At 52.0% G+C, this 9315-nt stretch overlaps 1 long non-coding RNA gene across 1 annotated transcript; it reads left to right on the top strand.

The window, feature by feature from the left end:
- The first annotated feature begins 676 nt into the window (after positions 1-676).
- Positions 677-9032, top strand: LOC143157422 (uncharacterized). The gene is made up of 3 exons (XR_012994800.1): positions 677-802; positions 4342-4547; positions 8830-9032. It is a non-coding gene; the product is annotated as an uncharacterized LOC143157422 (long non-coding RNA).
- Positions 9033-9315: the final 283 nt, after the last annotated feature.

Genomic DNA, 9315 nt, shown 5'->3' with positions numbered 1-9315 from the left:
CTCTGGGTAACTCAGGTACCTTTGGGGTTTCTCTGTGCTGCAGATGAGGAAGGCAGGGATGCTCAGAGCCAGCGTGGGTCTGGCACTGAAGAGCAGCTGAGAAGCCGTCCTGGTGCTGAACATCTCTTGGAGGGAGCACAGCACATGGCAGGATTAGGTCTTGAAGGATTAAAAACCATGGGACCTGCAAAGATCACGGTGGGGGCAGCAAAGGGGATACTGATCCTCTTTGCAGCCTCCACCTTGAATGCGTCTAGTCTTCCTGCAGAGGATGCAACAAGCCTGGGAGACTCCCTAATACAGTAAAATTCCCAAATTTGCACATCCCCATTGTGTTCCCTGTCCTGGTGACAGCGTTATCTCACCGGCCTGCAAGGGTGAGACAAAGGCAGCACTGATGTGAATGCTCCCCTGCCTCTGCACCGCTTCTCGCTTCTCCTGCCTGATCTACTGGGCATTTTTTTCTCACCTAATGAGCAGGAATGGACAGAGAAGGTGAACCAGCCTTAAAGAAACCCTTCCTAGGTCAGCTCAAACCTTGTCAAATCAGTTTAACCCTCCCCAGACCATTTCTCAATCCCAGGAGCAGTGTTATCACTGATTCGTCTAGGACTGCAGAGGAACTTGCATGCGTCTCAGTTTCATCAGCCAAATCTCTCCCCAAACCAGAGCAAACGGGGCTGGATGGAGCCTGGAAGCAGCCGTGGCTGATGGAGGGATCCAGCCTGAGGTCATCTCCTAGAGCCATGTGAGGAGCCATGGGGGCCGGGGCTGGCTGCAACCAGTATGACTCCAGTCTGAGGTGAGTTCCCAGTAGCACTCAAACACCATGGCTTCATCTCTAGGCAAATCAAGCATGTGTTGGATGAGGGGTTCCCTGTCCAGAGCTAGTTAGAGCTCACCTGGGTCTCTGGGTACCCACGTGCAAAGGCTTTGGGGGGATTCTGCTTCTCTGCCCAGCTCAAGGGCAAGTTCAGGATTGGTGCTTTAATTTTCCCCTTGCAACATCCTCCTTTGCCACTCTGAACTCATTCATGCAGCTCAAGGCATCACGGAGCAATGGCTTCGCAGGCAGCAATGTCTCAGACTCAGGCAGAATCGCAGCCCTTTTCCTCCTCTCTGGCTTGCACCCATGCCCGGGTCCCGGTTTGGCTGGAGCTGGAAGGGACCAGCTTTGTCTGAATAGACAGCACACAAAGGATGGCAGTGAAGCTGAAAGGCTGAGTGTCCCGTGGATCTGTGCCCTGGCCTGTCTGGTCTGCAGCAGTGACGAGCCAAACTCATCTCTGCTAGCCTGCTGTGCCTGGAGCCGGGGATGCCGGCCCCTGGCTTTCTGGGAGGTCATAGGGTTGGGTGTATATGCCCTAAAAGTGCAAATTCAGCCTATGGATGCACACATCCTCTGCAAAGTACTGGTCAGCTTTTGCTTCTTCAGCAGATGTGATGGAGGAGAAAAAGGAAAAGGAAAAGGATTGTGATTGCCCTGGAGAGGGGCAAATTCTCCATCCGTGGTATCACGCAGGTATGCTGTGATGCACGAACAAGGAATGACAGGCTAGCGAGGCCCCAGCTGCAGCTTTCCCACAGGGCATAGAGGAGAGAAACTCCCTTGATCCCAGTTTGTAATCCCTGTTTAATACTCCCAGAGAAAAGTTCAAAATCCACAGGGTCTCCTGCCAACACGTCAAGGCGGGGGGAAATTCCTCCGGTGCTTTTGGGTGGAAAGAATGGCATCTGTGTGGCCTGGGCGGAGGTCCAGCATGGGTGACGGCAGGTCAGATTGCAAACCCCTGCATCCTGTACCTTCCCGGGAGCCAGGCTATGGGGGGAGGAGATTGGGTCCTTGTGGACAGCCGCAGCTCGGGGGCAGGAGTTTGCCATCCCTGGGCAGAAAGCTGGGAGGACCCGCGTGGCCGCCGGGTCCCATGCTCTTTCTACACTGATACAGGAGCTCTGGTTTGGGGTCGTGGGAAACCAACGGGACTCAGGACACCGAGGTACCCTTTCCAGGCTGGCTGGATGAACTGCCTTGGACTGCTGATATGCACTCCTTACCCCCTCCCTTCTGCCTCGCAGTGACTGGGACCGTCTGGATCCACTCAAAAATGAACCGAAAGAAAAAGAAAGTGGTTAGTTTTTCAGCCACGTCAGTCCCACGAACGCCAGGGCCATCTCAAGGGCAGGCTGTGAGAGCAGGCTGAGACCAGTGATTTGGGATGCCGTAGCTTCAGTTTCCCCACTGTGAGGAGCCTGAGGCAGGCAGCAAGGAATGTGCCATTTGCAGTTTTTGACCCTTTATTACAAAATATGAGCAGAGAAGGCCCAGGAACGGGGAGGTCAGTCTGTTCAGAGTCGTGCACGGAGTGGGGCTGCGAGGGGGAATCTCTGATGTCTCATTGAAAGCTGAGTTCCCATCCGCTGCCATGTTAAAGTTCTTCCTCGTCTCTTCCTGGCTGCCTGTTTTCAAGAAGCATATGGAAACTTAAAAGGCTTGAGCTCTCTGCCTCTCCTTTAAATTTGGTTGAAGCTGTCAGAAAGCTGAGAGGAGGCACAGACCCACATGCCCCCCCGCAGTGCAGCAACGTTTCAGGCCTCTTCTAAGGAAACGGGATGTAAAAGGAAACCATTTATTCTGGAGCCAGCTGAGGGAACAGAAACGCCCCTAAAACTGACCCTTGTTTGGAGAGAGATCCTCCGCCAGCCAATCTTCTGCTTCCAGCGCAGAGCTGCTCTGGGGGGGGCAGCGGGGCGGGTTCAGCGTGTGCATGCGTGTGCATGCGTGTGCATGCCCGCTTGTGTGTAGGCACACAAGTTACACAACTGCCTGTCTCACCAATCTTACCGGTGTCTCTCAAAGTGGCTTGGTTGTTGGAAATCAGGTCCCCAACGAGCCAAGCTGCAAAACTCTGCCAGTGGTGATGCCGATGGGTTTGGGGAGGGGGGGGCCCTGAATGCAGGACAGGGCTGGGGCTGGTGGTTTTGCTGCGTTGTGGACTTCGGCGTGCTTGATGCAGCAGTTTTAAGGCAGGAAAGGAGGAGGAGGGGAGAGATGAATCTGAGGAAAGACACGCTGGGCTCAGCACCCCCCCTGCACCGGGCAGCGGTCCAGCAGGAGCAAACGGCATGTACATTTCTCATCGCCCATGTGCTGCGGATATGTAAGCAAAGGGATGCTTAGGAAGGGGCTTGGCAGCCTCTTCGTCTTTTCCGCTCTTATAGAGGCAATAGAAAAGCTACCCAGAGAGATACAAGAGGAGAAGGGGCTTCATCCTTCCCAGGGTCCAAGGGGCTTTTGGTTGCCCCAACCCTGGTGACCTTGTTGCGCTGATCTGGTGGAACCAAACCAGTTTGTGTCTAGATCTGAGTTGCTGTGTCTTTGCTTGGGATGACACAATGCACCCACATGGGAGGCAAACGTCACACCGGTCGGGTCCCTTCACGTAGGTCCAAATCGGGTCAGGGAGCATAACCTTCGTGGCAGCTTAGGATGTAACTGCGAAAGGCCAAGACCAGTCTTCAAGGCAAGGGGACCGGCTGGTGGAGGATTGAGTGCCGATGAGAAGAGAGATAAGGCATTTGAGGGTTTCTTTGCTCTCTGTGCACTCTGTAAGAGTGGTTAAGCTCAAGTGAAAGTTACCCAGTTGAACTTAATTTGGCCTTTCCAATCTTTTTAGTGCTTTTTGCAACTTTAATGCCACTTCTGATGTCATTTTGCAGTGCGTGATAGATGCATAGTGTCACAAGTAATATTTAATACATTTAACCGTGTATTTCTCTCTCTCTGAAGTTTCCTATATCCCAGAACAGAGGTTCTGCATGCAGGACCCTTAGCAAAAAACGATGGCTTTCGTATGTCCCCATGCATCAAAACCCACATGCTATGCTTAGCCTAAATACACCTGCCTGTTTAAAATATGCCAGCAGAGAATTGCAGTGTGTATTTCCTAGCTACTGTATAGATCTTCAGCGAAAACCTGGCAGGAAAGAGGTGGCAGGCAGGATTTCTGGAAATTTCAGGGAGCCCACATGATGCAACCCTGATGCATTCTTGCAGAGCGACGTCTGCTGGTGTAATCTTTAGAAGAGGCCGCTAGCATTTTGCTCCAGATGTTAACGGGCCGCATCCACACATGAAAGACTTTTCCAGGGTCAGATCTCTGTCCTGCCAGAGCACCGGGGTTTGTGCTGCTGGTATTGCTGAGCCACATTCATGCGTCAGGGAGAATTATGTTAATTTTAGAAGCGAAAGCCACTGTTAGATTTCCATTTTCCTTCTGCTATAACTTGCAGGAAGGAAAGTTGTCGATCGTCCAATGAACTTTTCTCTATTTCCCATTTTAGAATTAACCACAGCTGCTGCAGTCTTCACAGAAAGCACAGAAAAATACATCCAGCCATGGTAAACGTTTCTTCTTCGCTTCTTCCTCGCAAGTCACCCTCTGGCCATTGGACAAAGCAAGTCTTGCAGGGTTTGAGCTGTGCTCGTGGCTGAGTCTTGTTATGCTCAGATGGTGTCCTGGCCACCAGGAACCTGAAGGCTTTGACAGGTAACTGGGATGGGATGGAGGGGGTGGAAATGCCTTTTGGCTGTTCCTATAGTTAAATTCGCTACTGCGGGCATTGGCAGCAGTTTGGCCACTGTACGTAAATATATCCTGGCCTTTGTCTGTCTCCTACACCATTGCATAGACCAGAGGTTATATTCCTTCATAACACGCTGATGAAGATGTTGCGATGACCCCTGTATTGCTAACAGAAGTGTTTAACCTAGGAAGGTTTTTTTTCCTGGTCTTCCCAAATGGGTCTAGAAACTCACAGAAGTATTTAGTTGTGGGAGTAGTCAGGCACTCAGGAGATGTCTGTGGCTGCCTTGCTCCAGCAAGAATAGCAAATGCAGATCCTGGAGTAGGGGAAGCTCCGTAGCTGTTCATTGGGAGATGGCCCCAGCGATGCAGGGCTCAGCATCTGTGAGCTGAATCACACAAGGGAAGATCTGACTCATCACGTATGAAGATCTGCATCTGCAGATGTCCAAACTTTTTATGAAATTGGGCAAGGTTAATTGTTCTGGCTTAAGAGTTGGGGAAACTGAGGCATGGAGAGAAAGTCTGGGGCAGAACCAGAAGCCAGGCATCCTGCACCATGAGTCCTGTACCGGTTTTACTGGTTTGTGCTGCATTCTTGGGCTTAGCGACCATGAAATGGTAGAATTCTCGATTCTTGGTGAAGTAAGGAGGGGGGCCAGCAAAACCGCAACCATGGACTTCCAGAGGGCAGACTTTGGCCTGTTCAGGACGCTGGTTGAGAGAGTCCCTTGGGAGACGGTCCTGAAGGGCAAAGGGGTCCAGGAAGGCTGGACGATCTTCAAGAAGGAAGTCTTAAAGGCGCAGGAGCAGGCTGTCCCTGTACGCAGTAAGAAGAATGGGCGGGGAAGACGACCGGCCTGGCTGAACGGGGAGCTCTTGCTGGGACTCAGGAAAAAAAGGAGAGTTTACCGCTTGTGGAAGAAGGGGCAGGCGACTCAAGAAGAGTACAGGGATCTCGTTAGGTCGTGCAGAGAGGAAATGAGAAAGGCAAAAGCCCAGCTAGAACGCAATCTGGCTGCTGTTGTTAGAGACAACAAAAAATGTTTTTACAAATATATTAATGACAAGAAGAGAGCCAAGGAGAATCTCCATCCCTTATTGGATGTGGGGGGGAACATTGTCACCGAGGATGAGGAAAAGGCTGAGGTACTTAATGCCGCCTTTGCCTCAGTCTTTAACAGGCAGACCAGTTATCCTCAGGGTACTCAGCCCCTGAGCTGGAAGACAGGGACGGCGAGCAGGATGAACCCCCCGTAATCCAAGAGGAAGCAGTCAACGACCTGCTACGCCACCTGGACGCTCACAAGTCTATGGAGCCGGATGGGATCCACCCGAGAGTGCTGAGGGAGCTGGCGGAGGAGATCGCCAAGCCACTCTCCATCATTTATCAGCAGTCCTGGTTAACGGGGGAGGTCCCGGACGACTGGAGTCTTGCCAATGTGACGCCCATCCACAAGAAGGGCCGGAAGGAGGATCCGGGGAACTACAGGCCTGTCAGCCTGACCTCGGTGCCGGGGAAGATTATGGAGCGGTTCATCTTGAGGGCGCTCACAAGGCATGTGCGGGACAACCAGGGGATCAGGCCCAGCCAGCACGGGTTCATGAGAGGCAGGTCCTGCTTGACCAACCTGATCTCCTTCTATGACCAGGTGACCCGCCTAGTGGACGAGGGAAAGGCTGTGGATGTGGTCTACCTGGACTTCAGCAAGGCCTTTGACACTGTCTCCCACAGCATTCTCCTAGAGAAGCTGGCGGCTCACGGCTTAGACAGGTGGACTCTGCGCTGGGTCAAAAACTGGCTGGACGGCCGGGCCCAGAGAGTTGTGGTGAATGGAGTTCAATCCAGTTGGCGGCCGGTCAACAACGAGCGGTGCTCCCCAGGGCTCAGTTTTGGGGCCGGTCTTGTTCAATATCTTTATCAATGATCTGGATGAGGGGATCGAGTGCACCCTCAGTCAGTTTGCAGATGACACCAAGTTGGGCGGGAGTGTTGATCTGCTCGAGGGTAGGAAGGCTCTGCAGAGGGACCTGGACAGGCTGGATCCATGGGCCGAGGCCAACTGTATGAGATTCAACAAGGCCAAGTGCCGGGTCCTGCACTTCGACCACAACAGCCCCATGCAGCGCTACAGGCTTGGGGAAGAGGGGCTGGAAAGCTGCCTGTCGGAAAAGGACCTGGGGGTGCTGGTCGACAGCCGGCTGAACATGAGCCGGCAGTGTGCCCAGGCGGCCAAGAAGGCCAATGGCATCCTGGCCTGTATCAGAAATAGTGTGGCCAGCAGGAGTAGGGAAGTGATCGTGCCCCTGTACTCGGCCCTGGTGAGGCCGCACCTCGAATACTGTGTTCAGTTTTGGGCCCCTCACTCCAAGAAGGACGTCGAGGTGCTGGAGCGTGTCCAGAGAAGGGCAACGAGGCTGGTGAGGGCTCTGGAGAACAAGTCTGCTGAGGAGCGGCTGAGGGAACTGGGGTTGTTTAGCCTGGAGAAAAGGAGGCTGAGGGGAGACCTCATCACTCTCTACAACTCCCTGAAAGGAGGTTGTAGCGAGGTGGGGTCGGTCTCTTCTCCCAAGTAACAAGCGATAGGATGAGGGGAAACGGCCTCAAGTTGCGCCAGGGGAGGTTTAGATTGGACGTGAGGAAAAATGTCTGTACTGAAAGAGTGGTTAAACACTGGAACCGGCTGCCCAGGGAAGTGGTGGAGTCCCCATCCCTGGAGGTATTTAAAAGACGAGTAGATGAGGCACTTAGGGACCTGGTTTAGTGGGCATGGTGGTGTTGGGTTGATGGTTGGACTCGATGATCTTAGAGGTCTTTTCCAACCTTAATGATTCTATGATTCTATGATTCCTTCTCCAAAAGGATGCTGAGTACTTTATACGGAGTCACAGAGGCATCTTCTTGCTCCCTGGAAGAGATAATCTGCCTGGAGGGCTGGTACCCTGGGATGTCGAGCTGCTCTTTGCCAGCTGTACCTAAGTAGGGCAGAGCCCCTGTGATTACCCCAGCTCAAATCTCATCCAACAGAGATGGATCTCATGGCCAGGCAGGCTACATGGTCCTCAGCCACAAAGCAGCCCTCTGTATCCTTGTCTTCTCTCCCCTGTTCTGCTCTTTCCCCCGTTCTGCTTAGCCTGTCATAAACCCCAGGCAGAAACAGGCTCTTGCTTTGTGTTTTTGTAGCCCCTAGCACCATGGGACCATGATCGATGACCCTTCTCCAATGTGGATGCCCAAATTTTGTTTTAAGCAAGGAGTTGTCTGTTTCCCACAGCAGGAGGAAATGCACAAACTGCCTCTCTTTTCACCTCCAGGTACCGGGCTGCCCAAAGGCAGCACTGTTCATGCTCTTGGACCAACACACAGCGAATTAAACATTTCTTGCATAGCACCCAGGGTTTGACAGGCTGTTTCCAACACTGGAGGAGGCATCAGTGCTGATGAACTTGGTTTTGCACACAAGGTCTCTTGTTCAGCGTGGGGCAGGAGTGGTTGGGCAAGCGTGGGAGAGGTGGAGTAGGAGGACTAGATGAATGAGGACCGTTGTTTCACTCCTGATTTACCTCCGGGGGGCTGCTGGATGTTTACCAGCCATGCACAAATGGCTTGGATTCAGTCTCTCAAAATAATTTGCGCTTCTGGACTCTTGGCTTTGACGACAAGACCTGTATCCCCCTGTGATCACTCCTGGTTTGGTACCCAGGGGGATGGTGTGGTTAGAAAGACACGTGTGAATCGAAGCCTCTTACAGACGCCCTTCTCCTCTCCTGCATGGATCTGGCTCCGCCCCATCCATCTGGGATTTATTTCAAGCTCATTTGCTGCCCGAACATAGAGAAGAAGCAGCAAAGAATGAAAGGCAGCTCCTGAGCTTTGAATAGTTCAGGATGTGAATCAAGGGCTGCAGTTTATTTAAAGGGAAACACTCAAATCCTAAACTTCCAAGGCCATAGGTATCTGTTGGATGTGGTACTACCCGACCGTGGTTATCATTGGCTGCAGTTTCCAATGGCAAAGCTGTGTGCTGGACATGCAGAATCGTGGAGAAACCGTAATTTGTACATTGTAAAAATTGTAAACAAGACAAATTTGCTTCCAGGTGGAGACAGTTGGAAGATCTCCAGATCCAAAATCCCAGTTTCTGTTCAAGCCCATAAATGGTTCCTGCCCCAGCAGCCTCCTTTGGTGCTGTGTCTGCAAGCTGTAATCCACCTAACAAGCATTCTCTTCATGGTCCTTTTCTAGGAGAACCCCCTGGCACCTCTTCAGACACAGCATCCACGTGGGAAATCGCAGTGGCACGGGAATCTGTTTTCTCGGTGAACACACTTGTGATGAGGGGTTTGCAGAGTAAAATGCAGAACGTTTGGTGTCTCCTGTTCACCTCGATTCATGAATACCTTCCAATGCCACATTCCCAGGTTTGATGTCACATTTTTTTCAGGAATCCCCCATGAGCATCCCTTTGTCTCCATTGTTTCTTTCTGCTTGCTTTTATTTTTCAACTTTTAAAGTATTTTTTTAACCCTTTCCCATTCTTTGTCTGGACACAATGACAGGAGTTAGAGAAAAGCCATTTCTTCATCTCTCCCATGGACCCTGTGCCTCTGCTTTGAGCATGTGTCTGTGCTGGGACATGTGCTATTATGCACTTGTCGGGGATAAAAGGAAGATGAGGGAAAATGTGGGCCCTCTCTGGAAAGAAACAGGAGACCTGGTTACCCAGGACAC

Source organism: Aptenodytes patagonicus, chromosome 1, assembly GCF_965638725.1.
Source record: "Aptenodytes patagonicus chromosome 1, bAptPat1.pri.cur, whole genome shotgun sequence".
In the NCBI taxonomy this organism is placed as follows: domain Eukaryota; kingdom Metazoa; phylum Chordata; class Aves; order Sphenisciformes; family Spheniscidae; genus Aptenodytes; species Aptenodytes patagonicus.
The sequence above is the reverse complement of the archived record's forward strand: the minus strand, read 5'-3'. Positions and strand labels throughout refer to the sequence as shown.